The sequence below is a fragment of the Podarcis erhardii genome, assembly GCF_964252035.2.
Source record: "Podarcis erhardii genome assembly, chromosome: 14".
Lineage (NCBI taxonomy): Eukaryota > Metazoa > Chordata > Lepidosauria > Squamata > Lacertidae > Podarcis > Podarcis erhardii.
In genome coordinates this window covers 12,032,912-12,058,987 of record NC_138503.1, presented here as the reverse complement: position 1 = coordinate 12,058,987, position 26,076 = coordinate 12,032,912, and the positions used below count along the sequence as shown (strand labels likewise).

At 44.2% G+C, this 26,076-nt stretch overlaps 1 long non-coding RNA gene across 2 annotated transcripts in view; it reads right to left on the bottom strand.

Annotated features, from left to right (window-relative positions):
• The window catches only part of LOC309328947, a 340,017-nt gene that overhangs the window by 250,843 nt on the left and 63,098 nt on the right, over positions 1 to 26,076 (bottom strand). Inside the window, exon 1 of one of the 2 annotated variants that reach the window (XR_014150940.1) lies at positions 22,816 to 22,937. The exons of the other annotated variant lie outside the window; for it this stretch is intronic. This is a non-coding gene — a long non-coding RNA (uncharacterized lncRNA). Of the gene's footprint in view, positions 1 to 22,815; positions 22,938 to 26,076 lie in introns of those variants that run through there. 2 annotated transcript variants of the gene reach the window in all.

Sequence of the window (26,076 nt, the reverse complement as noted above, 5' to 3'; positions counted from 1 at the left end):
TTTAAAGGTCAGCACCAACACTTTGAATTGTACTCGGAAACGTACTGGGAGCCAATGCAGATCTCTCAGGACCGGTGTTATGTGGTCCTGGCGTCCACTCCCAGGTTAGTTCCCCACCCAAACCCATGAAGGAAGCTTCCTTTGGGGCTAATCATTCACTCCCATAGGAGGCAGTGATTAGGGTTCCCACTTTTGTTCTGGCAAAATACAGGACAGGACGGGGTGGGGCATATTGTTGCTGAAGTGATTTCAATCCATTACAATCTATTAGAGCCTAACAGGATGGCCCCTCTGGAATTTGTCACACGTGCCCAAACATACACATGGATTTGTAAACCTGCCTGTGCTTGGCTACCCAGAACTTAAATACATGACCTTTCACACACGCTTTCAAACACATGCATCTGGAGAGAATCATCATCATCATCATCATCATAAGTTTATTATTTATACCCCACCCACCTGGCTGCATTTCCCTAGCCACTCCAGCAAACTATAAAAACATAATAAAATGTCAAACATGAAAAACTTCCTTGTACATCTGCCTTCAGATGTCTTCTAAAAGTTGTGGAGTTCTTCATCTCCTTGACATCCGAAAGGAGGGCATTCCACAGGGAGGGTGCCCCCACCGAGAAGGCCCTGTGCCTGGTTCACTTCTCTCAGTGAGGGAACCGCCAGATCCTTAACTTGGCAGAGATAGAGGGAGGGAGGGAGGGAGGGAGAGAGAAGACCTGAAATACGGGACAGAACTGTATCAATACAGGATGTAGTATTTTACACCGAAATACGGGACAATCCTGTATTATACATGACAGGTGGCAACTCAAGCAGTGATGGCCACCAACACAGATGGCTTTCAAAGAAGATTAGACAAATTCAAGGTGTACAAGGCTATCAGTGGCTACCAGCCATGATATCTACGTTCTACCTTCTCTGTAGAAGGCAGCATGCCTCAGAATACCTACTTGATGGGAATCACAGGTGAGCAGAGTGCTGACACACTCATGTGCTGGACCAGATGAGTCACTGGCCTCCCCCTGTAGGGCTCTTCTTAGGTTCTGGAGCAGGTCAGCTTGTCCTAGACTGCCATTAACTTTGGGTGGCCACTGATGTGGGTGGGATCCCCTTACATTCTGGCTGTTTTGGATATAAGCTTGTTTCCACTGAAAACACAGCCCTGGCACCAGGCGACGGGAGCCCCACATCACAGCTCCCTCAAGCCGAGTGCTTTGTTTTGCAGCCCACGTCAGCTTAACGTGGGCTGCCAAGCTTTCGCGGAGAACACATATCCCCTCAGAGGCCAGGTGCCGACCTTGGTTTCCAATGGCAACCCATATTTTATTTTAACACATGCACACAATGGTGCGGATTGCGTCAAGCAACAGGTGGCTGCTGCTGGCGGTCAGGTGTTCAGATAATTCCAAACACCTGAACACCCCAGTGGTACCATGGAGGCATCCTGCACAGCAAGGCCCTTTTTTGACATGAGTTGCAGTGATTGTACACCTTCTGCTAGCCATGGAGAGAAGGTAGACAAGTATCTAGTTGGTGATATTCATCGGATCTGGAAGGATCTCTGATTCCAGCCACACAGGTGGGATGGGGCCTCCACATCTTACTGGAGCAAGAGCAGGGGTGCCAAAATTTCAAATCAAAGGATCAGCCCCCCAAAGTTCTGTGACAGCCATGCATGCATGCCTTGGGGCATCTGCACATCACATCCAGACATGTGTCAGGGGCTGGACTGAGGAGGAATGGTGAAAGCCCCCACCCATTCTGCTGAACAAGGGCAGGAGGACAGTATTGATTTAGAACAGTGGTTTGCAGAGGGGCATAGTCTAGAGGGGGAAACCTGGGAAATACTGGGTGAGGAACAGCTAGAAGAGGGAACAGAGAGCTGGCAGATTCACTGTCCTTGGACAGCATTCCTGACCCCTCTTCGCCTCGGACTAGACGGGCTCTGAGAGTGATAGAACAGAAAGCGTAGAGGCAACAAACTCAGATTACCCGATGTAGGAGTGACGTAGATTAATGGGGACGGAGGGGGTGAACCTTTACTGGGAGCAATGCCATTTCTACAAAGATATGCATTTCTTTGTCTCTCGCTGTGATTATTAAAGAACTAACTGGTAAGACTGGTCCTTTCATTTGGTTCTGCTTATTTACTGCCAGCCACCAGGGGAGGGATCCGATTCCTCGAAGCCTGACAACACCCCACGGCGTGTGCACTGATGTTACGCATACACACCGTGGGTCATGCGTGCACAGCGCACTGACATCACACAGCGCCGATGTCAGCATCGCCCTTGAGCCAGTGCCACTAACTGGACTCATCCACTTCAACCCCGACTGGGCTAGGCGAGCCGGGCAGCACTTCCAGAGACCACCTTCTGCACAGGAACAGGTCAAAGTGCTGTGGACTCACAGCTTAGAGTTGTGAGCACCGGATTCACTCCCACAAGAAGACAGTCGTCGCACAGCAGAGTATAGCAGAGTATAGCAGAGCATAAACAACTCGGAGAGCAGCTCTGTAGAATATCTTCTTTATTCTATCTACAACTATAATATACAACTATATACAGAGCTAAATGAGGTCTAAATGAAAAAACTGAACTGCACTGAGTGTCTGCAGCTGCTCTTAGCAGCAACCTTATCTATACACACGATCTCTCTCTAACACTCAGTCTCTCTCTCTCCGACACACTGACTGACTGACTGATGTTAGGCTGGAGCGGAATAAGTAGAGAGCAGAACACCGCCCCTCCTCTCTGGAAAATCACCAGACTCATCAGCAGATTCTTGGATATGGGAGGGGTGAAAGCTCCTCAGCCAGGCCCCCTCAATCATGGGGGCAAGGCGGCATGCGTGAGCAGGAGTGTTGGAAGGGAGTTAAGCTATGTGGAGATTCACCCTGAAAGCAGCAATGGCCGCCAACTTGGATGGCTTTAAAAGAGGATTAAGCAAATGCACAGGGGCTAAAAGGTCTCCATGGCTACTAGCTGCGATGGCCAGAGCTGGCCAACCCATGGGGCAAGGTGAGGTGACTGCCTCAGGCAGCAGGATCCACAGGGGCAGCAGATCTGGCCTCCAAGGGATGTATCGCCCACTGTGGCTGCCATGGTAGCCGTGATGGCTGCGGTGCACTCCTTGGAGACAGAATATGTCCCCTCCTTGGCAACTCCCCACCTCCCTGTGCCACTGCTACAGCAGCCTCTCTATGACTAGGAGGCACTGCTGGTCTCTTCCCCACGTGCCCCACTTTCCCCACCTGCCCCCAAACTAGATCTTTCTTCCTCCCCTTGTTCCTGGCATAGATATTCACTCACCCCTTGCATGGAATCATTGTACGTTTTTTGCCATTGGTGCCCACCACAAGCCTTTGGGATGTGGCAGGCCACGAATCCATGTAAATATATTCCCATGGAAACTTTAAGCCATCTGGAAATAGGCACCACTCAACCGCCACATAAGTTCATTAAACCATTGTTTCACTCTCAGCTCTTCTCTCCTCCCCCCCCCCTCGCTTTTTTTTCCTTTTCAGAATAAAAAGAAGTGACAAGATTTTCAGCACCGACACTCAATTTTCTCCAGGCATATTAATGTAGTACTTGCCACGCAAGGCTTGTTTTGCTTTATTTGGCGAGACCTGCATTTCTGAAGAAATATTGTCGTCAACGTAATGAATGCTGGTGTCACCTGCCCCGTGAAAATGCAAAACTTTCCCTTTGTTTCCAAGTGAGGGTGACAGATGGAATCCAAGCACTTGTCTACACTTTGCACAGAATGAGGTGGAAGAAATTCTGGACTGTACCACTCAAGATTGCAGGGGAGGAGCCCTTTTCCATCTGCTTCCCCACATTTAAAACACACATAAATGCACCTATCATTACGCTTCGTGCCAAAATAGGATACTAAAGTTTACCAACCTATGGAAATGAGTTATTTAACATTAATTTGTCAAATGCACAACATTAAGCCTCCATGATTAAAATATGCAATATCACGAACCTATTAAACATAAAAAAGAGGCATCCGTAATTAACATATGCAATAAAATGATCCCGTTGAAAGCAACCCAGCAATCAGAAGAGGAGGCGCAGGTTGAGAGATCAAGGAAATGTTTGTGCAAACAGGTGCATCTCTGAAAGCTGTTGGAATTTCAGTACAGATGCAAACTCTCATATTTCAGCAGAGACAACATTCCGTAACAGATCACAGGAGTGGGGAGAGCAAGAAGCAAATGTGTTGACTCTCCCATTCCCCCATGTTACATTACCCTCCATGAATTGGAGGACAACTGTCTGCAGCAGGCGGCCTCCTGCCACATGGGGGTTAGCAGATGGTGATGTGGTCTAAATCACAGAGCCTAGGGCTTGCTGATCAGAAGGTCAGCAGTTCAAATCCCCGCAATGGTGTGAGCTCATTGCTCGGTCCCAGCTCCTGCCCACTTAGCCGTTCAAAAGCATGTCAAGTGCAAGTAGATAAATAGGTACCGCTCTGGCGGGAAGGTAAACGGCGTTTCCGTGCGCTGCTCTGGTTCGCCAGAAAGCGGCTTAGTCATACTGGCCACATGACCCGGAAGCTGTCTGTGGGCAAACGCCAGCTCCCTCGCCCTATAGAGCGAGATGAGCATGCAACGCTGCCTCCAACAGTGAAGGTAGGGTAAAGGGTAAAGGGACCCCTGACCATTAGGTCCAGCCGTGACCGACTCTGGGGTTGCGGCGCTCATCTCGCTTTATTGGCCGAGGGAGCCGGCGTACAGCTTGTGGGTCATGTGGCCAGCATGACTAAGCCACTTCTGGCGAACCAGTGCAGCGCACGGAACCGCCGTTTACCTTCCTACCAGAGTGGTACCTATTTATCTACTTGGACGTGTTTTTGAACTGCTAGGTTGGCAGGAGCAGGGACTGAGCAACGGGAGCTCACCCCGTCGTGGGGATTCGAACCGCCGACCTTCTGATTGGCAAGTCCTAGGCTCTGTGGTTTATCCCACAGCGCCACCCGTGAGGGTAGAACATAGCTATTGAGTGACAGGGACTGGGCAGAGGAGCAGTGGTGGAGACTGCCTCCCCAGCCTGACCCTTCCAGAGAAGAAGACAGTTCCGAATTACAACAAGGGTTTGAGGGAGGTCACAGCTCAGAGGAAGATGGGGGGGAAAGTTGGGAAATAATGGGCAGCTGGCTGACACGTTATCACTAGAAAGCATTCCAGACCCACCACATCCCAGAACCCGGTGATCCTTAAAAGTAGGAGAGCAAAGAGCTCAGAGGCAGAGGGCCCTAAGCAGCAACCATAGAGGAGGTGGTGCTGCTGAAAAATGAGGAAGTGGGAGAGAAGGGGCATGGACATTTACTCGGGACAATGCCACTATTCCAAGGCTGCATTCTCAAGCCTCTCTCTGTAAATATTGAAGAAAAAGCAGACGGTAAGGACTTTTCCCTGTCTTATCCGTTCCTGGCAACCTGCCGTGGGGGTTGATTGCTCTCCCACCTGACACTGAGGCTAGTAGGAAGGGCAAGAGAAAATGCCTCCATATAAGAAGACGAGGGTCTGTTGTTGGCGCAATGGGCCATCTGTAGCCCAGTGATGAAAGCAATATTGCTGCCCTCAAAATAGACTGTTCATTCTACAGTTGTTTTTATGTCATCCAGAATCATAGAGGCTCTCTTATTACTCTTATACTGCACATCAGTCCTCTCCCTTGTGGCCCAATGACATCTCTAAAGCCAAATCCCAGGCGTGAGCCTTCAAATCAACTTGATACCCCATTTGAGTTTTCTGTTTGTTTTGGTTTATGATTCTTGTCAAAGATCTCTAATGCGTCCAGTTTAGACACACTTTGACTTTTGACTTATTAAAGGCTTCCAGCTACGCTGCGTCTCATTTATACTGAGTCACCGTTTTTTTCAAAGGATACGAAAGTTTATCCCGTCCTTTTTAGGCTTTGGGTTAAGGACACAGACACACACGACGTCTTATCAAACAGGATGTTCTCCCAGATGGGTCGTTCAGAGACAGGCCTCTGGGCGACTCTTGCTTCCATTTTGGACAGGGAGCAATGATGAAATAAAAGACAGGAAACTGTTTTTTGTGATAATAATGATTGTGTTGAATATAAAATTGTAAAAAATTGTTTTTTAAAAAAGACAGAAAACCGAAAAGGGGAGAAGATACATACGTGTGTGTGTGTGTGTGTGTGTGTCTGTGTCTGTGTGTAAAGTTGTTAGTTATAAAGAAATAAAGTGATACAAAGAAAAATAAAATAAAAATAAAGGCACAAAAATGTGTAGAGAAAAAAACAATCTATGACTATATACCAAAAAATACCTTCACCCATACCTTCATTCATAAATTTGATATTATTATCCTAATACAGGTGTAAATATTAATAGCCTGCTACTTTTTGTATAAACTCATTCCAAACATTGTCATATTTATCCAAGCAAAGTCTAAGTGTGTAAGCAGTCCATTCATATGTTGCAAGTGTTATTATATTGTCCATCCATTTATTAAAGAGGACTGTATCTTTATTATTCCAGTTCCATCAAGAGGAAAGTAACGTAAAGGGAAGGAATGCACCAAGATCACAGGCTGTGTTTCAAAGGGAGCGGATGTGGTACTCTCTGCATATTGTTGGACTTCCATCGACTCCCATCAGTCCCAGCCAGTGGTCAAGTATGTATTGTCTACACTTGTAGGAAAGTTTTGCTTCTGTAGGAATGTTTCTGCTTCTGTACAAACCGTTCTAGTTTGAGACATTTTCTCATCACCCTAGAATGTTCAAGCTCACACTTAGTTCACTGAGCTCATGAAAAACATGGTATTCTGACCTGTTCTTAATACATGGCTGACCACATCTACGGAACAAGTCTTGCTATATCAATCATTGGTAATAGTTTAACTAGGAGGTTTTCATGCTTGTCTAGTTCTGTGTTCCCTTTCCCAGCCTTTAATCTAATGGTGATTAATACTTATATGTAACCTTTGCTTTGTACTTGTGTTAACCAATCAGCACCACAAGCATATATGTGACATGTATCCTTTGCTTTAACCAATCAGCATCAAGCACATATGTGGCATGTATCCTGTTCTTTGTATTTGTATTAACCAATCAGGAATAAGGCATAGGTGGCAATGTTGTAATATTCAATAAAAGGGACTCCCCGAGACATGCTCGGGAGGATGCCTCCCATATGACACCTGCTACTCGTCTGTCGTTTATTCCAACCCAACATACACTGACTGGCAGTAGCTCTCCAGGGTTTCAGATAGGCTGTCCTACTTGGAAATGTCGGATTGAACCTGGGATCTTCTGCATCAAAACAGACACTCTACCACTCAGCTACAATCCTTGTCTAAAAAAATTGGGGGGTGAGACATGCGCTGGGGAGAGGTGTGGCCTGCAGAGAGTCCCATGGGCCAGATAGAGAGGCTTGGAGGGCCACATTCAGTCCCTGGCCCTGAGGTCCCCTTTCACATCTAGTTTCAGACTACAACTCCCTTCAGCGCTGGCTGGGCCTCATGGCGATTGTAGTCCAAAATATCAGAAGTATCAGAAAGGCTGCTATAAAGCACCATATCAGTGAGAGCCACAATGTACATGAAATATAATCGGAGTCGGGGGGGCACTAGGGGTGCATTGGAAGATGGCCGACAATAACATCTCTCCGACCCACACGAGGTAATTAAGAGGCTGTGATGGGAGTAAGCAGCCTCCCTGCCCCCCAAGTGAGTGGGGGGGACTGCCCTTGCCTGCTGTGCCCCATACCACCCCCGAACTCGAGGGGGTGGGGGCACTAGGCAGAAAGCCCTTGTGTGGACTTCGGCTCTCCTGGACGCTGTCTCCGATTCGCGCCTCTAGCTGCAGCAACTTCAAAAGAAACAATTAGGTGGAAGCAAATGCACATATTTCAAGGAAGAATGGGGAGTAAAGACTGCTAATTGAAGAGATCTCTGAGAAAGAAGACGGGTCGGATAAACAGGAATATATCATGAGAAGACACACCAAGGCTCGGTATGTCGGCAACGGGACTGGATGGGGGGAAAACTTTCCTTTCTTTTCTTTATGTGATTAACCAAGAATCCCCCCCCCCAAGTCAGAAATGCTGCTTAAATGACCTAAGCTGATGATTTAAGACTGTGTGGAGATAATTTCTAACCAAAAGCATGTTTTAAGGAGATCGTGGAAAGTTTAAGAGCTTTGGGATGACGCAGTAAAAAAACAGCGTCACCATTTTGGCAATTCTGTCGAAAGACTTATGTTTGGGAGGAGGAATGGATCTGTTTTCATATTGCGGGCGAGCCTCCTCAGAGGATTAAAGAAGGCGACAGATTTGCGAAGATGAATGATGGAAAGAGTGCTTTTATTTATGGAAGTGATGATATATGGAAACCATCTCGATATGGTGATTGGACAAACGGAAAAATTACAGGATTATAACTGGCGTTTACCTGCTTAAGGAGATTATCAGAAGAGATCACAAAGAAAAAAGAAAAATATATGAATAAGATGAGACGTGGGAACAGCAAGATAGGACTGGATAGAAATATGAACATTATTTGGACAGATTTGTGGATATTAACGCAGCAGCAAGAAGATGATTGGAATCCCCTTCGGAACTTGAAATATGGGTACCCCCAACAAAAAATTTTAAATTTGGCTTTGTAATTCGGAATTTATGTGATGTGATTTGATTTGATTTGATTTGATTTGATTTGATTTGATTGGTCGGTTAATAAAAATTATTTAAAAAGAAAAGAAATATACTCGGAGTCGAGAGTGGATTTCATGCTCTTTATTCAGCTCATAGTGGTGAGGAGGAATGGAAGTTCCCCCCACAATATCTGCTTTATATACAGTGGTACCTCAGGTTACATACACTTCAGGTTATACACTCCACTAACCCAGAAATAGTGCTTCAGGTTAAGAACATTGCTTCAAGATGAGAACAGAAATCTATCAGCAGCAGTGTGGCGGCAGCAGCGGGAGGTCCCATTAGCCAAAGTGGTGCTTCAGGTTAAGAACAGTTTCAGGTTAAGAACAGACCTCCGGAACGAATTAAGTACTTAACCTGAGGTACCACTGTACTTAACCCGAGGTACCACTGTACATTATTTACACAATGGGCCACACGTGATTGGCTAATTCCGGGATTCTCCTATAGGCCAATCAGGTTGTGGATTCACTTCCACCTGGAGCTGGATTGGGTGGCTCCTGCAGGCCAGTCATACTGCTGCATTATTCTAGGACCAATCAGACTGCTGCATTTTGGAGCCTATTCAACTCAGTACATAACAGTACAGGTCTCCCTCTGTCATTGTGAGAATGCAATGGGTTTATATGCATGAAATGCCTTCAACTTGACCCCAGCTCAGCCCTGTCTCACCACCCAGCAACCTTAAAGGCACCCAGCTGTATGGTCATAAACAACTGCCAAGGAGCAAGTATGCAATTTATCCGTCTCCACCACAATGGGTAAAAACAAAAAGATAATCGCATTACAAAGACTTGGCCAGCTGCGGATCTAAAATACGACGGCAAGTGATGCTGAATGATAAATATTCACAGAACTCAAGCTGAGCCAAAGAACTTAGCAATACACTATGCAGACACTTCTAGAGGCCTTTTCTTCAAGGGGCCTCAAGTTTCGAAGCGTTTCCTCTCAACTTGCCGTGGCAGAGCAGTCTCGGTAGCCTAAAACAGGCATGGAGAACCTGTGGCCCTCCTGGTGTTGTTGGACTCCAACTCCCATCAGCCCCAGCCAGCATCAGCCCCAGCCAGCATCACCACAGCCAGCATCAGCCCCAGCCAGCATCACCACAGCAAAGGATGATGGGAGCTGTAGTCCAGCAACATGCCTACGGCCACAGGTTTCCCACCATTGTCATAATAAGGCATTGCCATTCATGGCTCTATGGTTTCCAGCAATGCCCACTCCATTTTCAGAAGGATAATATAATGGAGACAGCTTTGAGCAACGTTTCTGTTAATGCACTAAGGATGAAACTGGAGGTGTCTGCCCGGTTTCTTAGTTGGGGACCATCACCACCTCTTGTTAGAGTTCAAGAGACATTCCTTATCTACCATGAAAACTTCAGTATATAGAATACACACCTTTAATGCAATGACATCCTCCCAAGTGTTATAAGAATTCTAAGGTCTCAAATATAAATTAAATGTTCGTAAATGTACGAGGCAAACTCATACATAAGTATATAAACCACGTGTCTGAAATAGTACAGGAGAGCAATCCTGAAGCCATTTTTATTCTCCCAAATTGACCTCAAATATTTCTCTGCAAGGAGGAAGGAAATGGGAAAGCTTCCCTATTGTATTTTTCCTTACAAATCCTGCCTTAAGGGTGAATGAATTTTATTATTTTGGTCACAGACCAGTTCCAGCCCACATACAATACCAAGGAAGTCATAAAACACGATAGGGATACATTTGAATTTGCAATTACCGTATTTTTCACTCTATAAGACACACTTTTCCCCTCCTAAAAAGTAAGGGGAAGTGTGTGTGCGTCTTATGGAGCAAATGCAGGCAGGAGGCTCTGCTCAGCGCTCCCTTTAAAGAGCTGCGTGGAGCGTGTGTGCGGCTCTTTGGGGCTTTTCCCAGTCCCTTCTCCCTCCACAATGAAAAGCCCCCAAGAGCCGCACACACACTCTGCACGCTTTTTAAAGGGAGCGCGGCTCTTGGGGGAGCCTTGGCCGCATGTAGCCTCTCCCGGGCAGGGCATGAAGGCTCCCCTTGCCCGGGAGAGGCTACGTGCAGCTAAACAAGAAGCCAGGACAGCTAGAGGGAGTGCTGCACAGCGTTTCCTCTAGCTGTTCTAGCTTCTGGCTTAGCCGCGCGCAGCCTCCGCAGCGGAGCGGGTAGCCTACATCCCACATCCCGTCCCCCACCTCCCAGAAAAGCCCAAGAGCCGCGCTCCCTTTAAAGAGCGCACGGCTCTTGCGGGAGGTGGGGGGAAAGCCAGTAGGCTTGATTTCGCTGAAGCCAGGAGGGCAAGAGGGACTGGTGCGCACCGATCCCGCTTGCTGTCCTGGCTTCAGGGATAGCCCCGCAAAGCCTCCTGAGCGAAGATGGAGGAGCGCTGCCTCTTAGCTCAGGATGCTTTGCGTTGCTTTCTTATTTCTTGTTTTCCTCCCCTAAAAACTAAGTGCATCTTATGGCCCGTGGCGTCTAATAGAGCGAAAAACACGGTAGGTATAACAGGAACAATACAGATATAGCAACAGTTTAAAAATATATAAATTAAAACTTAGTCACTAACATATAACCTAAAATTATCATTTAAGGCCTTAATCATTATGATAGCACAGCTTGTTCCCTAGGTTTTATGGCAATCGCACAGAATTTGGCTACCCTTAACGTGATCTCAGGATCCTTGTCCTCAACCAGGGATTTTAGACATTGAAGTTCGGATTCATTTGGAAATGTCTTAAGGGTGTATTTGTGTATGAATAGGGTGAGCCTGTGACCTGAATTCAGGAGCTAAACTATTAACCATCATGAAAGAATGGCAAGATTGCCCAGGTAATGCAATCATTGACTATTATCAGGTATCCTGGCAGACAGGATTTCTGCTGTAGACCGCCTCCTTCTGTGATGTATGTATGATGTTTCAGGGGGGTGGTCTTGGGCTACAGGGTGGGCAATTTCAAAAGTCTATATAAGGCCTTGCACACCATTGTTCTAGGTGCCTCGCCTCCCTTCCTGTGTGGGGTGAGTGGGGGACCCTGTTGCAACAGTTTAATGAAGATCAGGCTTACTAACTGCTTTGCTTCTCAATATTCTCAGGTTGGCCTTTGTTATTTTCTTTTTTTTTCTTTTCTTTTTTTTAAAATAATATTTATTCAAAATTTAAAAATAACAAAAAGAAGAAAAGAAAATTACAAAATACAAAATACAAAATACAAAAAGACATAACAACACCAAAAGAGAAAGATAAAAATAGAAAAAACTAATTAATCCTTTGCATAACTTTCTTCCTTTACTTATTTTCTTGACCTCCTCTCACCTCCCAATTTTGTATTCTAATTCAGATCGTTGTTTCAGCAAATCCTTCCAACCTTATTTTCATTTAAGTAGTTTAACATAACATATTACAGTTTAACATCCTCTCTTTTCATCAATTTCTCAACTCGTCTTTACTTAGTCCTTTGTGTCATTTCAACCAAAACCATCTAATTTTCTTTTTCCAACATCTTTCTAACAGTCCTTAATTTTACAATATTTTTGAAGATATGCTTTAATTTTTTTCCAATCTTCTTCCACTGACTCTTCTCCCTGGTCCCGGATTCTGCCGGTCATCTCAGCCAATTCCATATAGTCCATCACTTTCATCTGCCATTCTTCTCGGGTGGGTAATTCTTGTGTCTTCCAATACTTCGCGATGAGTATTCTTGCTGCTGTTGTAGCGTACGGCCTTTGTTATTTTCTCCTACCAATAGGGAATCCACTTAAGTACTCTATACGGGCTCTTGGATACCCCATGAGGGAAAAGAAGCAGGTTTTTTTCTTATAACACAAGTGAGAAATGAAATTGCCCTTTTGGCCGCTTGGAAGATTTCCGTTGTTCCAAAAACAGAGCACGGGGTGCAGATTATTGAACTGAATTCCTCATGAGTAACCAGTCTCCCTATTGCAATGAATCACAGGGCCTCTCAGATGACGAAAAGCCACCGTATTAGATAGCTCTTCAGAATCCCGTTAGATCTAATCCAACCGGGGAAATAAAAGCTAGGCAAGACCTTTTCCATAAATCTATCTCCTTTTTATTAGTTCTGTTATTGTCCCAAACAGAACCGGGGGAGGGAGAACACACAAAAATGCCTCACCCATAAAAACGAGTTGCAGCTCCTAGAGTTACCTTGCATTTGAAGCCTGCTTAATATTAAGAAAGGAAGAGCAGAAATAAGAAATGATTCCATTGTGGATTTCTCTCTCTTTGGGGGAGGGCGGGGGGTGGAGGAACAGAAGGGCTGCTGGATTTAGACACCAGCTGCATCTCTCAAATATGTAAACAGCCTGACCAGAAATAATTATACTGGGTTGCTGACCCATCTTTCTGCCAGATGAGTGAAGAAAAGTTTCTTTGGGGGTTTATAAAGGTATTCTAATTGGTTTTGTTTAGGATGCAATCTTAACCTCCATTGATCTGGGCTGGGTTGGATTGGATTGGGTGCCCCAATCCTACTCACAATGCCAGCTTAAGAGTCTGCGACCAGAAGGAGGAGGAATATCAGGAAGAATGGAATAAATTTAATGATTATTTGGTTAAATTTGTTAAGTTAAACTAACCGGAAATAGCTTGCAGATACTTACTGGGTTTAGGATTTTATTTATGTTAAGTGATGAATTAATATGTTTAATTATATAAGGTGAAGATTTAAGGATGTTAATGTTTAAGTTAAATTTCATAAAAATTGGGATTTGGAAAACCGTTAAAAGGACATGCAATGAAATTCAACCAAGGGGAAGCGAGGAAGTCACTTAACAAAGTTAATAACTGTAATTTTCAATAAGGCTATGATTTATGTTTGCTATGTTTGTTTGTCGTGTGTGTGTGTGTGTGTGTGTGTGTGTGTGTGTGTGTTTATAATATTGTGAAAACCAATAAAAAAATTGGGGGGAAAAAGAAGTAATTCCAGCTTCACTCTGCTAGAGCAAAAGTCCCAATTCTGCCAGCTGACTAGGGAGGCAGGAGTGCCACTGGTCGGATTCCTAGTGGTGGAAGCCCAACGAAAACCCCAAAATGGCGCCTTCTCGAGGAAAAATTGGACCAGGATCTGCTGCCAGCCTCACTGTGGTAACATCATTGTGCCACGTCTAGGAGGACTCAGCAATTTGCCAGCTGCTTGCCTTCTGCCCTGGTGGTCATGAGTGGCAGGACTTCAGATGTCCCCAGGCGTGGTGGGGTTGATGGGCTAGTTGGGGTGTGCCCTGAATTACGAGGCAAATTGGGATCTTTCAGGGAAAGATCTTTCACAGTTCTGAGTTGGACTACACCATTAACAAGGCATCTCAAGGCAGGCCAGGGGTGCCCCAAATTTCCAGGTTTGGATGCCAAAAAACCACATGGTCATCTCCAGGGTTGGGGGAGAATTTGAATTCAGGACCTAATCCACACTTTCCAAAGCAATATGAAACCCAGACCATAGTCATCCTTTCAAAGGTGCACTTCTCCAAATTTTGCAATGCTGTTTTCCAGCCACTATATATATGCGCACATGCGAGGGTGAAGTGTGCATAAAAAGGAATATGTTAGTGGGAAATGGCATATAAAGGACGATTGCTCTGCAATACTGTGTATAACAACAACAACAAACTTATTATGGTCCAGAGACCCAACAAATCGTTACAAAGCAATACACAATTCATACAGCCTACCTCCAGGTTAAACAAGCATTTTGTTCAGAATATAGGGATCATTGGTTCTTGCAACCACAGATAAAAACTTTGCCACTCCTAATGTTCTAGCATTTGTCCTGTCTTCCAATAGGAACCTGACATAGTGAGCCTCTGATTTTCCCGGGAAAGGTACCAGCAAGGGTAGTATCAGTTCAGCCCTGGCTTGCTCATATTTTGCACAGTGCAACAAAATATGTTTTATGGAATTGATGTCTTGAGCACACGAGCAAAGTCTGCCCTGGTAGGGAACTCCTCTCAACCTGCCATCCAACACTGCAGAAGGAAAGACGTTTAGTCTGGCTTTGGTGAAAAGCCTTCAATAGTTTGGTACTGTCAGGTTTTTAATGTAAGATGTTAGCTTAAAGACATGCCCATATTGTACTCCTACTGCCAGCGGACTACAGACTGCATGTGATCGAGATTGCAAGTCACTGTGTGCATTATCCCATCATCTTTGCTTTAACATCTTTTGGACGCCTTCATAACCCAGGTAATACAGTTGGGGGGGGGGGGGAGAGACAGACCAATACAGGTGGCTTTTTTTAGCCATGGCTTTCTAATATACTGTGTATATTAGGCAGAACTGCAAGCAAATAGGTGCAAACTGCACTAAAATGCTGGTGGATTTTCATAAGGACTTGTTTCTTTTTTTAAAAAAAATCACAAACTGATGTGGAAATATAAAAAAGTGAACTTAAAGAGTGGGAAAATGAGAAAGCAAAACTAATAGATTCATCCATACCTACTCAAAAGTGACTTTGCTGACTTGATCAATGTTCTTGTCAGATCTACTTGCTGAGTACCACCCCCGCAACAAACAAATCCAATCTGTGGGGGTTGCAGAGGTGAGGAGATATTTCATTTCGACAGACAGGTCTAGTTTTGTATTGCAGTGCTTTATTTTCCCAGGGTACTCCACTCACAGCAATTTAGGGGAGGAGTTAAAAACTGTGTTTGCTTTTCACATTCATCTGTGGCTGGTAGTGGGAAGAAGTTCATTCTCCAATGACTCTTCCTTGCTGGAAGAGTAACATTTCCCCTGCCACAGTCATTCCTGAGAATCCATGGTCTCTTCTCCCCTCCAGCTCTGCCAACCCCCTGTTCCTCTGCGAATCCTATTATACACTATTGAAATAGTAACATCTGCCTTTGCTACAGAAACAGCACAACTGTCATGCTGAGATTGGGCAGGTTTTATCGCCTCAGAAGGGGCTGATCCCACAGCTGCAAATGGCATCTGATTCTGTCAGAAAATGGGGGAAATTGTAGGCTTTTCCTTGAAAAATGGAAAAGTCTGGGTGCATTGGCCTACGATTTGGCAGGCTGAATTCCCTCAGGTGGTGCCGCTTTGCCTGCAAACTTCATTCACTTTGTCCAAAAGGAGGGAAAGCTATAGTCATTTTTTTAGACTCCCCATTAGAGTAAACAGGGAAGTCACAGAGCTTGATTTTGTACAGAGTGGCTCAATCACCTCATTACAATTTGAAGCAAAGGGACCATAGAGGAGCTCAGCAACAGATTGGCTTTTTTAAGAATTCATTGAGACAGGGTGATTCTAAGGGAGTCATGCTTCCCCCTATTGTTTAAATATATTTATATCCCAACTTTTGCATATGATAGATGATGAGAGAGAGAGAGAGAGAGAGAGAGAGGGAGGGAGGGAGGGAGGGAGGAAGGAAGGAAGGAAGGAAGGAAGGAAGGAAGGAAGGAAGGAAGGAAGGAAGGAAGGAAGGAAGGAAGGAAGATCTATTGATAGATATTTAACATTGAGGAGGAACCTATACTATAGTGTCTGTTACAGTTTTTCATAACTGGATGTAAACAGCATGTTTTGCCCAATTTCAATTCCCTGTTTAGAAATGGAAGTTTGAGGGACATTAGAAATGTACTTCACAAACACAAATTCTCTCCCAGCCCTTGTCCCCCGCTGAGCAACCCTTTCTCAGCTGGTTAAATCTCTCCTCCTCTGCAATTCCCATGATGACTGACCCCATTCTGCAACTTTTTCCTTAGCAGCATTGGTGGGGCGGGGGCAATTTCCATAAGATTCATGGGAGGAAAGGTTTAACATTCCTTTTCCTGCAAACCCTCCTCCTTGTGCTGCTCAGCTCATGCAGTGTGAGAAGAAGAAGAAGAAGAAGAAGAAGAAGAAGAAGAAGAAGAAGAAGAAGAAGAAGAATGTTATGTACTGAGTTGACTAGGATCCAAAAGGCAGCAGTCTGATTGGTCCTAGAACAATAGGATTCAGAATGCAGCAGTCTGATTGGTCCTAGAACAATAGGACCCAGAATGCAGCAGTCTGATTGGTCCACAGGAGCCACCCAATCCAGCTCCAGGTGGAAATGAATCCGCAACCTGATTGGCCTACAGGAGAATCCCAGAATTAGCCAATCACGCGGGGCCCATTGTGTAAATAATGTATATAAAGCAGACATTCTGGGGAAACTTCCATTCCTCCTCACCCCTATGAGCTGAATAAAGAACATGAAATCCACTCTCGACTCCGAGTATATTTCAAAGAAGAAGAAGGTATATTGACCCCTGGGCAATATGCACATTCTCTGGTCACTATGCATTTTGGCATCAGTCAGTCGTGAGAGACAATGGAGTGACCTTCTGGGGGTAAAGTCAAACCTCTGTGGAGTTGCTCCAGTGTCAGTGAAGTTATTCATTGTTTCTGTTTCTCTTTTCATTATGTTTTATACATCACCTTGAGATCATCATCATCTTTTCTTTCCCCCCCCCAGATGATCTTTATTGAATTTTTAGTTACATACTGTACAACACATACATTATATTTCACATTTGTTCTTGCTCTCCCGAGCTGACTTCCCTCCTTCCTTCTTCTGGCTTTTTTATGTCCTCTTTGACTTTTCGCATTATCTTTGTCCATTTTCAGTAAGATTGTTCTTCTTCATTTTTTGCATTAAATGTCCGTAAACAAATAAATCTTTCTATATATACAAGTTCTTGTTGTCTGTCTATATTCATTTACAAATATTGTTCAATAATAGTCCTAATATACATTTTTAATTCATTAAGATATTATTATCCAGTAAATTTCTTGTATTTTCCCGTTATATTATTTTAATTCTACTGGTTCCCTATTTCACATCATCTTCTCTATATATAACATAAATTTTCCCCATTCTTTTTGATATGTTTCATCCCCATTATGTCGAATTTTTACTGTTAATTTGGCTATTTCTGCATATTCCATAACCTTGTACTGCTTTGTAGTTGGTCTAGTTGTTCCTGTCCATTAAACTTTGATTAGTTTAATGTTAAGTAAACGTCCAGTGCGCTTCCAACGCCATAAATCTTATCTCAGCAGAGAATTTCGTGCAGCGGCTGAAGGAGGCAGGAGAGTCAGTACCTTTTATAAATGAAGAATCCTGGAGCAAGCCCTTTGGAACTCAGGAAAAAACTTAATTCACAAAAGAAAAACAAACCCTGGCGATAAAGCACACATGCTTTTATCTCCGGCATAAAGAAAAACTTTACTCTAAACTTAACTCATATCAGCAAACACGCCCATGGCCACAAACTGAGTCTGCGAGTCAGGTCAAGGGGGGAAGAGAGAGAAACACGGGTGAACTGACTATTTATACAAACCAACTCACATTCCTGGATGCTTAATGACTTCCAGCTGCTCAGTGATTAGAGCGACTTGTTACCTCTTAACCCTTTAGTACCAACAGTTCCTCATTCATGTTCTTTACCATCATTTTTGTTTTACTTTTATTAATTTTAAATCCTGCCATCGCTCCAAATTCTTCTATTACTTTTAATGCTTCTACTATCGAAGTTTGAGGTCATCATCATCAAAATGCTTTAACTGTCAGAGGCCAGGGATAAAAATGTGCATCTTCAGCATAGAGTGAAAGCTGTACAATGCTGTACAATGAAGCTACTAGACACCACCGTTTAGCTACTGTTAACAGATTGATGATACTCATCAACAGTTCCATCCTTCCAAGTCCCTTAATCATACTCTAACTAGCTCATTTGGGATGCTATATCATGCAATCATGTGATTCTTGGCTCAGGAAGGTCCCTTCTGCCATCTTTGGTAAGTTGTGACCCACCACAATCTGTGCTGTTGGAACAGTTTCTAAGGCTCCGTGAGTCATCACCAAGACGCATGTCAAAGGCGTTGCGAGGCAAGTTCCACGTGCCACATGGAGAAGGAGGAGAGAGAAAAAGGGTTGCATATGCAGATCTCAGTCTTCTGTGTAACACCCTAACCCCTTCCTCCTTTTTGCTCCTAGAAGGGATCCAAGAATAGCTTCTTGCAAAGGCGTGTCAAAGAATGAAGCAACGGTCCTTGTGTGCGATGGTGATTCTCTGAGCACATCGCTGCCTGCTTCCTCGCTAGGGTGGCCAATGATGCATCGCCAGAAAAAGAGGACAAAAGGAGAAGGCAATTTGCATAAACGAGGGAGGAGGTTAAACAATTTGCATACATTGCAAATTCATAAATAATATCTAAAGAAAAACTATAGACGTGATTTTTCCTTAAACTGGACTCTAACTTTGAATGCAGACCCTCCAAGTTTCCCTTTTAGAAGACATCTGAAGGCAGCCCTGTTTTGGGAAGCTTTTAATGTTTGACAGACTATTGTATTTTAATATTTTGTTGGAAGCCACAACAAAGTGGTTGGGTGAAACCCAGCCAGATGGGCGGGGTATAAATAATAAATTATTATTATATTATTATTACTATTTCCAGAGAAAGTCCAAGATTTACAGAAGCCCTCCTGGTTTCTTTTTCTTTTTTTAAAAAAAGTATTTTTAATTAAAGATTTCTTGGTTTACAAAAGTATGTGCAATGTCTCTTTTTTCAAATTACATTTTCTACAGCTCAGTTTCATTTCTTGAGACATTAGTGTTACATTAGGAAGAAAAGGGGGGAAGAGGTTGAGGGGGCCATGGTGGGTAGGGGTGGGGTCGGGTGGCGATGTTTCTATTTTACTAAATAGAAGGTCCAGCTCCGAGGGCCTTCTGGCGGTTCCCTCATTGCGAGAAGCAAAGCTACAGGGAACCAGGCAGAGGGCCTTCTCGGTAGTGGCGCCTGCCCTGTGGAACACCCTCCCATCAGATGTCAAAGCGATAAATAACTACCTGACATTCAGAAGACATCTTAAGGCAGCCCTGTTCAGGGAAGTTTTGTTTTTGTTTTTTAATAATATTTATTAAAAGTTTCCAATTATAACAATATAAAAAAAAAAACATCCAAATTTAAAATCTTATTTTCTGTAACATCTTCCCAGGACTTCCCCTCCCCTCCCCCTCTTATATCCCAATTCTTACAAATAAATTCAGCAATTTATTATCCCAAATTTCAACCTTATTATCGTTAACCCAATTTAAAAATATTTTCCCATCTCCTAAGTTCGACCTATTCCCTTCCACGCGTTCCCCCCTTTAATATACATAGTAGATTAAAATATAATAAAATATAATATAATTTTACACCCTTTGGATTCCAAATTTCCCTCCCCCTTTTCCTGGTTGCGTTCCCCATATTAATCAACATCTGATGTCTTCCTGGAGCTCCCACACTTATTTAAACCATAGTCCTTTACCAGTCTTCTTTAATTTTAAATGTCCAATCTTGGAAGGAGTCTATCTCAAAAAGGCCCATTTTTTCCATCCAGATTTTTATATACTTGGGAGTGAAAACTCCAATTTTATTTCTTAAACCTTTCAAATCTGGATGTCCCAAATGTTCCCACTTCCAACTTTGTCCAATTCTTATTATTCTTGTTGTTCTTGTTAATCTCTCTCCTCTTTCTTTTCCTGTTTTCCTGCACAAATGTTCTAATTCCAAAAGCTTCTAAATTCCACTGCAGAGGCTCTGTTATTCAGGAACGAAACATGATGCCAAGTCCCTTCCATTCTTCAATAGATAAGTCTATTGTCTACTTTAGTGTGGAAACCTCTGTAGCCAAAATAGTGTTCCATTTCTGCAGTTTCCCTGTTCAGGGAAGTTTTTAATCTGTGATATTTTAGTGTATTTTTTGTTTTTATGGAAGCCGCCCAGAGTGGCTGGGGAAACCCAGCCAGATGGGCGGGATACAAATAATAAATTATTATTATTATTATTACTCCTGGTTTCTGATTTGATCCCAGAAGGTCCCGCTTTTCCTTTGGCTGTCCCTATTTTTATCAGAGAAATGTCAAAGGGTATGGTAGGATGTCCCTATTTTCATTGGGGAAATGTTGGAGGGTCTGGAGTTATCCGACCCCCGAGCCATCTGAAGGCAACCTTTTATAGGGAGGTTTTTTAATGTTTAATGTTTAATTATGTTTTTATATGTGTTAGAAGCTGCCCACAGTGGCTGGGGCAACCCAGTCAGATGGATGGGGTATAAAAATAAAATTATTCTTATTATGGAATAGGATGGCCCTATGTTTATCAAAGAAATGTTAGCAGGTATGGGAATGAGAGTAATAATAATAATAATAATAATAATAATAATAATAATAATAATAATAATTTATACCCCACCCATCTGGTTGGGTTTCCCCAGCCACTCTGGGCAGCTTCCAACAGAATATTAAAATACAATAATCTATTAAACTTTAAAAGCTTCCCTAAACAAGGCTGCCTTCAGATGTCTTCTAAAAGAAGTCTGGTAGTTGTTTTTCTCTTTGACATCTGGTGAGAGGGCATTCCACAGGGTGGGTGCCACTACCGAGAAGGCCCTCTGCCTGGTTCCCTGTAACTTGGCATTTTCCTGAATATTTGGGATGGGAGGATGGTAATTCTGCTGTAATTTGGATCGTGACAAAAAAAAAAGAAAACTCGGAAAACTAATCGGAAAACTCCCTGGGAAAATTGCTGGCTCACGTAACACCCAGCATGATACTTGAAATGGTCAAATAACCAAGGTCCTTGGTCTGGTCTAAGGAGCATCTTTAAAAACTGGGAATGTGGTGGGGACACATATCTTCAGGATGTCTCCCCTCTTTCCCATGACTTTACCTTCTGCGCAACCAGCGGCACATTGTTCCATGGGGGTAGAAAACCGAAGATGTCCAGAAAGTCAGTCAATCCATCTGCACAGCTTTCAAGACAAGAACAGAAGAAGGGATCTGAATGGCTACTAACTGCTCCAACTGACTGGGCTTTCAGCTTAGCCAGGGATCCTTTCAAGCAACTCACCTGGTCTCCTAGGAAACAAAACATTCCCCAGGATTCCACAGCTGGTTGTGAGGTCAGAGCCTGGCCAAGGACTGGAGCCAATGGGCTCTGGGCTCCAGGAACACTCTCTCTGCCAGGCCCAGGGCATCACTGGGCAACTGCAGGCAGCTGCCAAGCATCTGCCCCCCCGCATTTACTCCCAAGCAGAAGGCTCAGGCAGCTGGATATAGGCTCCCCTTAGAGCTCCCCCAAATCCTCCCAACTTTGCACCCTTCTGGAGAATCAAAGGAAATAAGGCAGGCCATGACTGTGGTCCAGTTTCTGGCACCTCCTTTAAAGCCACCTGTTTGCCCAGGAGTTGGTTGGCTAGTGGTCCATTATTTGGTCATGGTGTATCATACGTTCCAGTGGGCTGAATGTTCTTTTAAAGTTTTTTTTTGGAGGGGGGCCTTCATTGTATTACGGAAACACCTTCTCTCTCCACCTGGGTGCTCACCCACATTTGCCGCCTCTAGGCATCTTTTTAAAAACCTGTTTGTCCACCTAGAGGCCTTTCTTGGTGCTTTATTGTATTATTACTTGAAAACACATCTGAGGAACGTGGGAGCTGAGAGGAAGAATTAATAAGGCTAGGCTGTGTTAGCAAACACTGCTCACTTTCCCCTCTGTTTCTCTTTGGCTGAAGCCCAGAGAGGGGTGGGCATTCTCCTGAATATTTGGGGTGGGGGTGGTAATTCTGCTGCAATTTGGATAGTGACAAAAAAGGGAACTCAAAATTCATCAGAAAACTCCCTGGGAAAATTGCTGGCTCATGTAACACCCAGCATGGGATTTAGAAAGGTCAAATAACCAAGGAGCATCTTTAAGAACTGGGAATGTGGTGGGGGCACAAATCTTCAGGATGTCTCCCCCCTTGCCCATGACTTTACCTTCTGTGCAGCCAGCGGCACATTGTGCTATGGGAGAAGAAATCCAAAGATGTCCCGAAAGTCAGTCAATCCATCTGCACAGCTTTCAAGACAAGAACAGAAGAAGGGATCTGAATGGCTGCTAACTGCTCCAACTGACTGGGCTTTCAGCTTAGCCAGGGATCCTTTCAAGCAACTCACCTGGCCTCCTAGGAAACAAAACATTCCCCAGGATTCCACAGCTGGTTGTGAGGTCAGAGCCTGGCCAAGGACGGGAGCCAATGGGCTCTGGGCTCCAGGAACACTCTCTCTGCCAGGCCCGGGGCACCTGGGCAACTTCAGGCAGCTGCCAAGCATCTAGCCCACCTTCTTTCCCTCAGAGAATCCTGGGCACTGAAATTTACCTCTCACAGAGTTACAATTCCCAGCAACTGAACAAGAAGAAGAAGAAGAAGAAGAAGAAGAAGAAGAAGAATTTATTTATACCCCGCCCATCTGACTGGGTTTCCCCAGCCACTCTGGGCAGCTCCCAACAGAATATTAAAACAGAATAAAACATCAAACATTAAAAATTTAACAACTTCCCTAAAGAGGGCTTCCTTCAGATGTCTTCTAAAAGTCAGATAGTTGCTTATTTCCTTGACATCTGATGGGAGGGCATTCCACAGGGTGGGTGCCACCACCGAGCAGGACCTCGGCCTGGTTTCCTGTAACCTCACTTCTTGTAGTCAGGGAACCATCAGAAGGCCCTCGGAGCTGGACCTCAGAGTCCAGGCTGAACGATGGAGGTGGAGACGCTCCTTCAGGTATACTGGGCTGAGGCTATTTAGGGCTTTCAAGGTCAGCACCAACACTTTGAATTGTGCTCGGAAACGTACTGGGAGCCAGTGTAGGTCTTTCAAGACTGGTGTTATATGGTCTCGGCGGCCGCTCCCAGTCACCAGTCTAGCTGTCACATTCTGGATTAGCTGTAGTTTCCAGGTCACCTTCAAAGGTAGCCCCACATAGAGTGCATTGCAGTAGTCCAAGCGAGAGATAACCAGAGCATGCACCACTCTGGTGAGAGAGTCTGCGAGTAGGTAGGGTCTCAGCCTGCGTACCAGATGGAGTAGCTCACTCTTCATTTCAGGGTTGTGGGTTTGAGTCCCTCATTGGGCGAAAGATTCCTGGTTGGACGAGGTGACCCTTCCAACTCTACAATTCTGTGATTCGATGATTTTATGGGCAGCCTTTCAAACAGAGGACCACCTTCAAACAGAGGACCATCCTTCGTCAAGGAGGGCCCAGGGTCGCCTGCTTTTCCCCCTCTGCAATCCTGGTCAAAATGACCAACCCCTGCAAATCAAGGGTGCTCCTTCCATGCTAGCTCCCAAAGAATCTGGGTAAAAGCTGGATCTCCAGAAGAATTAAACTGAGCTTTCAAAGGGACATAGAGCTGAAAGAGGAAGTGGGAAAGAGTGCCTCTCTTCCCACTTTCTCTTTCAGCTCTATGTGTTTTTCAAGTGAGAAAACAGTAACCACCCTCTCCACCTCATGACCGAGGAAACAGGTGCCATGTTGGAGATGTGTGTGCCTTTTGTGGGAATCTGTGTGCCTCCCCCCTTGTCACCTGCAGGAATTTAAATGCTAATGGCAGCACATAGATGGCAACTGGCTGAAGGCTACTTTGGAACCCTGGCAGCAAACTGCAGGGTTCAAGGCACCACAGCAGCAAAAAACAGAATCTTATTGGAATAAAATCAAGTATTTGCTCTGGTGAGCAAGATCTCTGCAGGCCTCTTGGGTATTGTGGGACGCCACCAGATTTATGCATTGCTCAAGGTTCTCTGACTCATTTTGGTGAGGGCAGTGTTAGGTCCCATTAGCATCCCCATGGAAGGGAAATATTGAGAAGGTACAGGAAGTAAGAGGAACTTGACAGAGGGATGTTCCTTGTTCATATATGGAACAAGCTAGCATTGCCTGAAGCTCTTGCCAGCAGCGATTTTTGTCAAAGAAGCAGAGAGGTTACTGTGCTGATGGCTGTACCTGAACCATGATTAAAGAATTCCCTGCTGCACTCGTTCCTAGGCTGAATGGAAAATGCCTCTCAAAATTCTCCACTTAATTGGTAGGTAGCATTAACAGGTAGAAGCAGAATTCTCTAACAGTCTGCTCTTTGTTAAATGGAGATTCTGAGAGAATACAAATGGGGCGAGCAATCTCTGAACAAAACATAAAATTACTTCATTTTTTTAGTATAGCAAATTCTGCTTAGATAACTGCAGGTTGCATCTCTGTCCATTTTTTTATTGCTTCCAAACAGAAAGTCTTTGTCCAGCTACCTGAAATTTTGCAAGGCTGAGCCATTGAAGGGGTAGCAGAATGCCTAAAAATGTTATATTATAAACCCAAAAATGGAGGGAGGGAACAGTATCAACAACAGAGGAATAGCAGACGAAATTGATGGAAAATGCAGAAATGGCAAGTTTAACCAGCAGAATAAGAGATCAGAAAGAAAGAGTGTTTAAAGAAGAGTGGAAAATATTTGCAGAGTATCTGAAGAATCATCACGAGCAAATTAAAACGCTAGCAGGATTAGAGTAAATTAATTAAGTTGGGATAAAGTGAGGAAAAAAACTAATGTGGAGTAATTAGAATATGTAGCAGCAGAGGATAATTAGAATGAACAGTGGAAGGTAGGGAGGGAAGTTGATGAATAATTATATTTTTTCTTTTTGATGAATATAAATGTGAAATTTGTAAAAGTGAAAATTATAAATAATTTTTCTTTAAAAAGAGAAAAGCCTCCCACTGAAATAAATGGGGGGGGGGTGAATGAACTAGTTACAATTTTAAGGGGGAGAATGAAAGAAACATGAAATAAAGTTTAAGAATGAAAAGGAATAGAGAAATGAAAGAAAGGTCCTTACACATCCTTAAAGCGTTAAATGAGCCTTAAATGGATCTCAGTCCCGAAGGTCAAACTCTGCCCAAATTAGCCACATCAGGGCAACCGTTCCGTTTGCTAAGTAATAGTGACCAGTGATGTAGTGGGGGGGAGGGCTGGGGGAAGTTGCCCTGGGATGCAAAAATTGTTGGGGTGCAAAATTTCAACTCCCAGTGCTGCCTCAATACAGCTACACGCTTCTGTCTCTGGGCTCCATTGAAAACAGCTTCTCTGTGTGAACCAGGAAGTGATCTCTCCAGACAATGGAGTGACTCTTCTTTTCTTATTTCTGCGGCTGCTATCTCCTGGGCGATGCAGACACCTTAGGCAGTTGAATGTGCACACTTACTCTGTCCATTTCCCTCCCACCCACCCATTCGCTCCGCTCTGCGCCGCAGTGGGAACTGGCAACCCACGCTATGCCACTGATAGCAACAGAGTTTTTGAAATCCATCTCTTCTTCCCATTACCTTTCCAGGGATTGGGGTGTGTGCCATAGGCATAATTCAGCTGGCAAGGACCCAGACAGCAAATTTCTGTGTAATTTTATTTTCTATACTCGGAAGGTAGTAGAGGTACACATAATTTGATTCCCTTACGTTGCATGTTCCCAAGACTGCACATCAAACAGCTTTATGTCTGGCATGGGGGCACATTATTTATGAGAGA